This window comes from Molossus molossus, unplaced genomic scaffold, assembly GCF_014108415.1.
Source record: "Molossus molossus isolate mMolMol1 unplaced genomic scaffold, mMolMol1.p scaffold_m16_p_18, whole genome shotgun sequence".
In the NCBI taxonomy this organism is placed as follows: domain Eukaryota; kingdom Metazoa; phylum Chordata; class Mammalia; order Chiroptera; family Molossidae; genus Molossus; species Molossus molossus.
Window position 1 is genome coordinate 50,871,415 of NW_023425353.1, and position 6,000 is coordinate 50,877,414.

A 6,000-nucleotide genomic window follows, 5' to 3' on the forward strand; every position below is an offset into this window, starting at 1 on the left:
GCTGGCATGTCGGACAGCTCCAGATTGCCCTCCCTGCTGGCCTTGTTAGAGGCTGCCGTCCTCACCCCGGGCAGGGGGCCCGGGGACTCTCCCCAGGCTCAGAAGCCGAGAGGAGACCTGACAGCTGAGGAAAAGACGTCCTCCCTTCTGTTCCCTCCGAAGATGTATATGGAGATTGTTGCTTAAATGTTTTCTAGTCCACGAGAAAAACGAGTGTTAGATTTGGAGGGCAATCCAAACACAGAATCCGGCAGTCTGTTTGATTAGATAGTAGTTTTTCTTTGTTTGTTTCTTTTTAATCCCCACTCAAGGCTATGTTTATTGATTTTGGAGATGAAAGGAGAGAGAGAGGGAGAGGGAAAAAAAGCATCAATTGGTTGCCTCCCATATGTGCCCCAACCGGAGATCGAACCCACAAGCTAGGTATATGCCCTGACTGGGAATCAAACCCACACCCTTTCTGTGTAGGGGATGATGCTCCAACCCCCCGAGCCACTCAGCCAGGGCTGATCAGGTACTAATCCCTAGGACATAGGAGGCAAGAAGGAGGCGCGTAAACTCTCCAGTTGCCTCTTCACCCCAGATCCTCCAGAGAGCCTCAGAAGGGGCAGCGAGAAGTTTCCACCTTTCCAGGCCCTGGTGGGATAATTGCTAACGTCCTCATGACTGGTCACTCCAGGGGGCATCTCAAAGGAACATCTTATCCACGCATTAAGAGGTGCTCTGACGAGTGCCCTGACGTTTGGTGTCAGAACTGGTTTAAAGCGAGGAGCTCATACCCAGGGCGGGAGGCTTAAGTAACACCACCTACGGCAAGGAACACAACCCGTAAATTGGCTAGAGATGCCTGACGCCTCAACACTGGTGTCTGTGTTTTTAGTTTCAACTCTTCTCGGTGACTTGGGAACCCTGAGCCAGCTGTACCTGGCTGCCCCTCGCCCGTGCAGCCTGGGGACGCTTGTCCTCACCCTCTGTGCAAGACGCTCCCATTTCCTCGCGCAGAAGGATGCTGATGGGAGCAGGGGCTCAGGAGGGCTGAGGGATGCTCGGTCCGCCAACATACTGACAGGGCTCTGCGTTTGGGAGGGCTTAGGAGAACTGAGACCATGGCACGGAGTTGCCGGTGAAAGTAATAAATCCTTTTGCGGTGTCCGGAGAAAAGAATTTCAAAGGCGCACACGTGGAGAAGTTGAAGCGTGATGGCGAGGTTTCACTGTGAGTTACGGAGACTGAATACACCCTGGGGGACGTGGAGGGTGGGCCGGCTCACAGCACTGCCCCCGGCTTTAGTGAACCCCCCATTCATCTTCCTGGCTCAGGTGAAGAACAAAGCACCGTGAAAATTACTCAACTCCTCTTGGTGTCCTGGGAACCCAAATTTCTCACTTTTCCGGGGCCTGGATTGGGCCCTCCTCCCAGCAGATTCTACTGGGGTTTCAGGCCCTCTGTCCAATCGGATTGTCTTTCCGATCTTTCCCAGGCTGGGCCCCGCCCCTCTGTGTCGTCACCCTGGTTCTCATGGCGCGTATCAAGGTTCCATCACATCACCTGCTCTGTACTGTGCGGTGCCCAGCGGAGGAATGTCCTGCCCTCCCTTCGGTGCCAGGCCTTCAGCCCCCGGGCAGATTGTCCTGTCTGTTCCCAGGACTGAATCTCCCAGGCGCTGTCCCCGCAGTGTGGCAATGAGTCTCTTCACCAGCACCCCCGATGGAAGACTCTTCTGCTCCCCGCTTCAGCTTCGGGCTGATTAAGACTTGGGTCCCTTTGCTGACTTCCTTATGTCACTTACTAGCTCCCTGCGCCGACAGCAGTACCGAGGGCAGGTTCCCTTGCAGAAGCTTGGGGTGAAGAGGTGGGAGGCGATGACCCGGTGACCCCAGCCCCGCTGCTGGAAGTGACTTGAAAGGACGGGAGGACATGGTCACTTTCAGGCCCCCCGTGTTCCCGGCACGGGGTGGGCAGGAACCTCAGACGCGATACTGCTTGTCACCTGCTTCACAAGAGAAGAGAGGAGTCGCTTTCCACCAAGCCCTCCAGGCCTCTGGGGGGATCTGGCCTGTGAACACTTCATGCGCGTCTCTGAGTGGAATGACAAGAAGACCATGTCCTAGGACGATTGCATGCCACAGACGTCGAGAACGTCACTACCTTTGTGCTGCCGACCAAGCGGAGTCACAGAACCCCGCACCCTGTGATTCCCGAGGGGTTGCCGAGCGCACTGAGGCACAGTCGCCGCAGGCCAAGCTGTGGACAGCGGAGCAGCTCCGGGATACTTCCTCCTGAAGAAGGAAGGCGGTTAGTTGGGCTTTTCTGGGCCCAGGGCCCCTCATGGCAGGACAGGAAGAAGTGAACTTGGTGACATTAAGGGCAGTAACCACAGTGGCTCTGACTAATCGGTGTGCCACCTGGTTTGGTTTCAGAAAAGTGTCCACGGCCTGTGTGTGCCAGGGGCCTCAGCGACGCCTCGCTGTAGTGGGCCAAGGTCTGAGCAGCCTCATCCCGGTGGCCCCAGCGGTGTGGTTCTCCGCGGTGCCCGCATGCATCCGTCGAACATGGTCCGGCCCCAGCATGTCCCTCGAGGCTTCATACAACCTCTGCTGCTTGCTGGAGGCTTCGTCTAGCAGCCGCCTGGTCAGGGACAGAGACGGGGCTTCAGCCAGGAGGACAGTAGAGGACTGCCCCACCTGCGTCACTGGGACCCTCTGTTCCATAAAAAGCACCAGGCCCGCCCTGGCCAGTTTGGCTCAGTGGTTAGAGTGTCAGCCTATGGACCCAAAGGTGGTAGGTTTGATTCTGGTCAAGGGCACATACCCGAGTTGCAGGTTCAATCCCCAGCCCTAGTGGGGGTTGTGCAGGAAGCAACCCATTGATGTGTCTCACGTCTCGATGGTTCTCTCTCTCTCCCCCTTGCTCCCTTCCCTCCACTCTATCTAAAAATCAATGGAAAAATATCCTCAGGTGAGGATTAACAACAACAACAAATAGCACCAGTCCCTAAAGAAGAATTCGAAAGACACTAAGGAGAACGGCTGGAAAGGCTTGTCATTCAGTGACATGTTCCAGCTCAAGCCCCTTTCCCAGGTAACTGCGTCCTGGTTCCTCAACCACAGGAGGCAGGATGAACAGAGAAGACAAGCCAGCTGCAGGCGCGGTGTTGCATCCTCCGAGATGATCTTCCCGACCAAAGGTGGACTCCTAGCGTGGCCTCCTAGCATGGCCTCTTTGCATCAAAGCAAACAGAAACACCCAGGGGGACATGAAGCGTGACCCCTCCTCTCTCGGGCTGGGAACAAGAGAACACGTCTCCGTCTCCGGAGGCTCAGGGAACTTCAAAGAAAGTTCCGTTCTGCAACCTGCTTCCTTATCTTACTTTATCCTCTAGGCTAAAAGGAAAGTTTCTTCTCCCCCCCCTCCTCCTCCCCTCCCCCCTCCCCCTTCCTCCTCCTTCCCCCCTTGCCCTTCCTTCTCCCCCTCCCCCTCCCCCTCCTTCTCCCCCTCTCCTTCCTCCTCTTTCCCCTCCCCCCCCTCCTCCTCCTCCTGCTTCTTCCCTCCACAGGGGAGCTGGGTCTGGGTGGGTGTTTAGCAGAGACTTTGTTTTCTCCCCAGCCAGCACTCCAGGGAGGAAGGCCACTTTCTCAGGGTTCTTATTTGGAGATAGGATCTTTCACATAGTCAAGTTAAGATGAGGTCATACTGGATTAGGGCGGATGCTAAACCTCACATCACTGGTGCCCTTAGAAAAGGGGCACAGGGAAACACAGAGGGAGGAGGGTCGCATGGGGATAGAGGCAGTGACTGAAGAGAGGAGGCTATACGCCAGCGATTTCAACCAGCCAGCAGCAAGCATTTGGAAGCTCCCAGTCCCTGACTCTTCGCGGCACTGACTTCTCTTCCCTTAGATACATTTTTTTTTTTAATTGGCAAGTCAACACAGTCGCTGCCTGGTGCGTGTGAATCCAAATTATACCTATTTGTGTGTGTGTGTGTGTGTGTGTGTGTGTGTGTGTGTGTGTGTTATAGGCAAAAAATACAATATTTTGGGGGTGTGCTGCAGAATTTTAGTTATTAGTTTATGTGTGCCGTGGGATGAAACGGGAGGAAAATCACTGCTATAAGCCAAGGAGTGTTACCTCACTGAACTGGGGCTCGGCCACTTGGTGGGTGTCAGCCAAAACACACTTCAAGCTGACTTTGTTAGTAGGAGCTTGACTGCGGGCCAGCGAGCACGGCAGTTCTGGGCAGCGCCGCTCTGAGCAGACGGCCCCAGGGCTTCGCTGGGCCCTACAGCATCGCGGGTGGCAGCGTGTTTAGGCGTGCATCACACGTTGTGGTGTGTTTTGGCGTGCATCGCATGTTGTGGTGTGTTTAGGCGTGCACCGCATGTTGTGGCGTGTTTAGGCGTGCATTGCGGTTTGCGGCGTGTTTAGGCGTGCATCGCATGTTGTGGTGTGTTTAGGCGTGCATCGCATGTTGTGGTGTGTTTTGACGTGCATCGCGGGTTGCGGCGTGTTTAGGCGTGCATTGCATGTTGTGTGTTTTGGCGTGCATCACGGGTTGCGCGTGTCGCATGTTGCAGTGTGTTTAGGCGTGCATCGCGGGTTGCGGCGTGTTTAGGCGTGCATCGCAGGTTGCGGTGTGTTTAGGCGTGCATCACATGTTGCGGTGTGTTTAGGCGTGCATCGCGGGTTGTGGCGTGTTTAGGCGTGCATCGCATGTTGTGGTGTGTTTAGGTGTGCATCACCGGTTGCGGCGTGTTTAGGCGTGCATCGCGGGTTGCGGTGTGTTTAGGCGTGCATCGCGGGTTGCGGTGTGTTTAGGCGTGCATCGCGGGTTGCGGTGTGTTTAGGCGTGCATCGCATGTTGTGGTGTGTTTAGGTGTGCATCGCATGTTGCAGCGTGTTTAGGCGTGCATCACATGTTGCGGTGTGTTTAGGCGTGCATCGTGGGTTGCGGCGTGTTTAGGCGTGCATCGCATGTTGTGGTGTGTTTAGGTGTGCATCGCATGTTGCAGTGTGTTTAGGCGTGCATCGCGGGTTGCGGCGTGTTTAGGCGTGCATCGCATGTTGTGGTGTGTTTTGACGTGCATCGCGGGTTGCGGCGTGTTTAGGCGTGCATTGCATGTTGTGTGTTTTGGCGTGCATCACGGGTTGCAGCGTGTTTAGGTGTGCATCGCATGTTGCGGCGTGTTTAGAAGTGAGCATCTGCAGTACTCAGACATGGCTGTCTGTGCATCAGGTGTACAGGAAAGGCGGACATGCTCCGTCTTGGGCAGAAATGTCGCTGGTACAATAAGGGCACAATGGGAAAAGCTCCTGTGAGGTTACTGGATGGGTCTTCAGGCAGCTTCGACTGGTCTCGAGCCGATTTCTAATCTTCACCTTCTGACCCCGAAGAAAAACCTCTCAGGCCAGCTCGCAAGCGTGGTGAATATTTCAGTGATTACAAAGTCGTCCTCCAAGGTGGTCACTCTTCTGTCCTACCCAGGTAGGCTAAAGGATTGCCAGAAGCTACCAGAAGCTGGGAGGGAGGCAGGGAGCAGAATCTTCTGTAAAATCACAACTGGGTTATAGAACAACCACCCGTGAGAAGCACCTGTAACTAACTCCTGTAACTAGGGGTTTAAAGAGCCACGTAGAGACCAGCAGGAGGGCTGGAGACGTGGATGGGCTGGTCCCACGCTCACGGGTGGCAGTTACGAGTGAGAGGTTAAGAACTGGGTATCTTGGTGGCGGAGGTCCCCACTGAAGAGCGGGGTGCCCCAGCCCCACACCGGGCTCCCAGGACCAAAGCACCGCAGTGGGAGGAGGAGCCTTCGCTGGCTGTGACAATGAGCAGGAACTCAGTTCAGGTGACACAGGGGACTGCTGTAGACCCTGGTGTCCTCTTTCATTAAAAAAATGTTTGCTACAGATGTTTCTCCTTTGCCCCTGTTGACATCCTCCTCCCCATGCCCCCACCCCTCACCCTACATTGGTTATGCATATATGCATACAAGTTCTG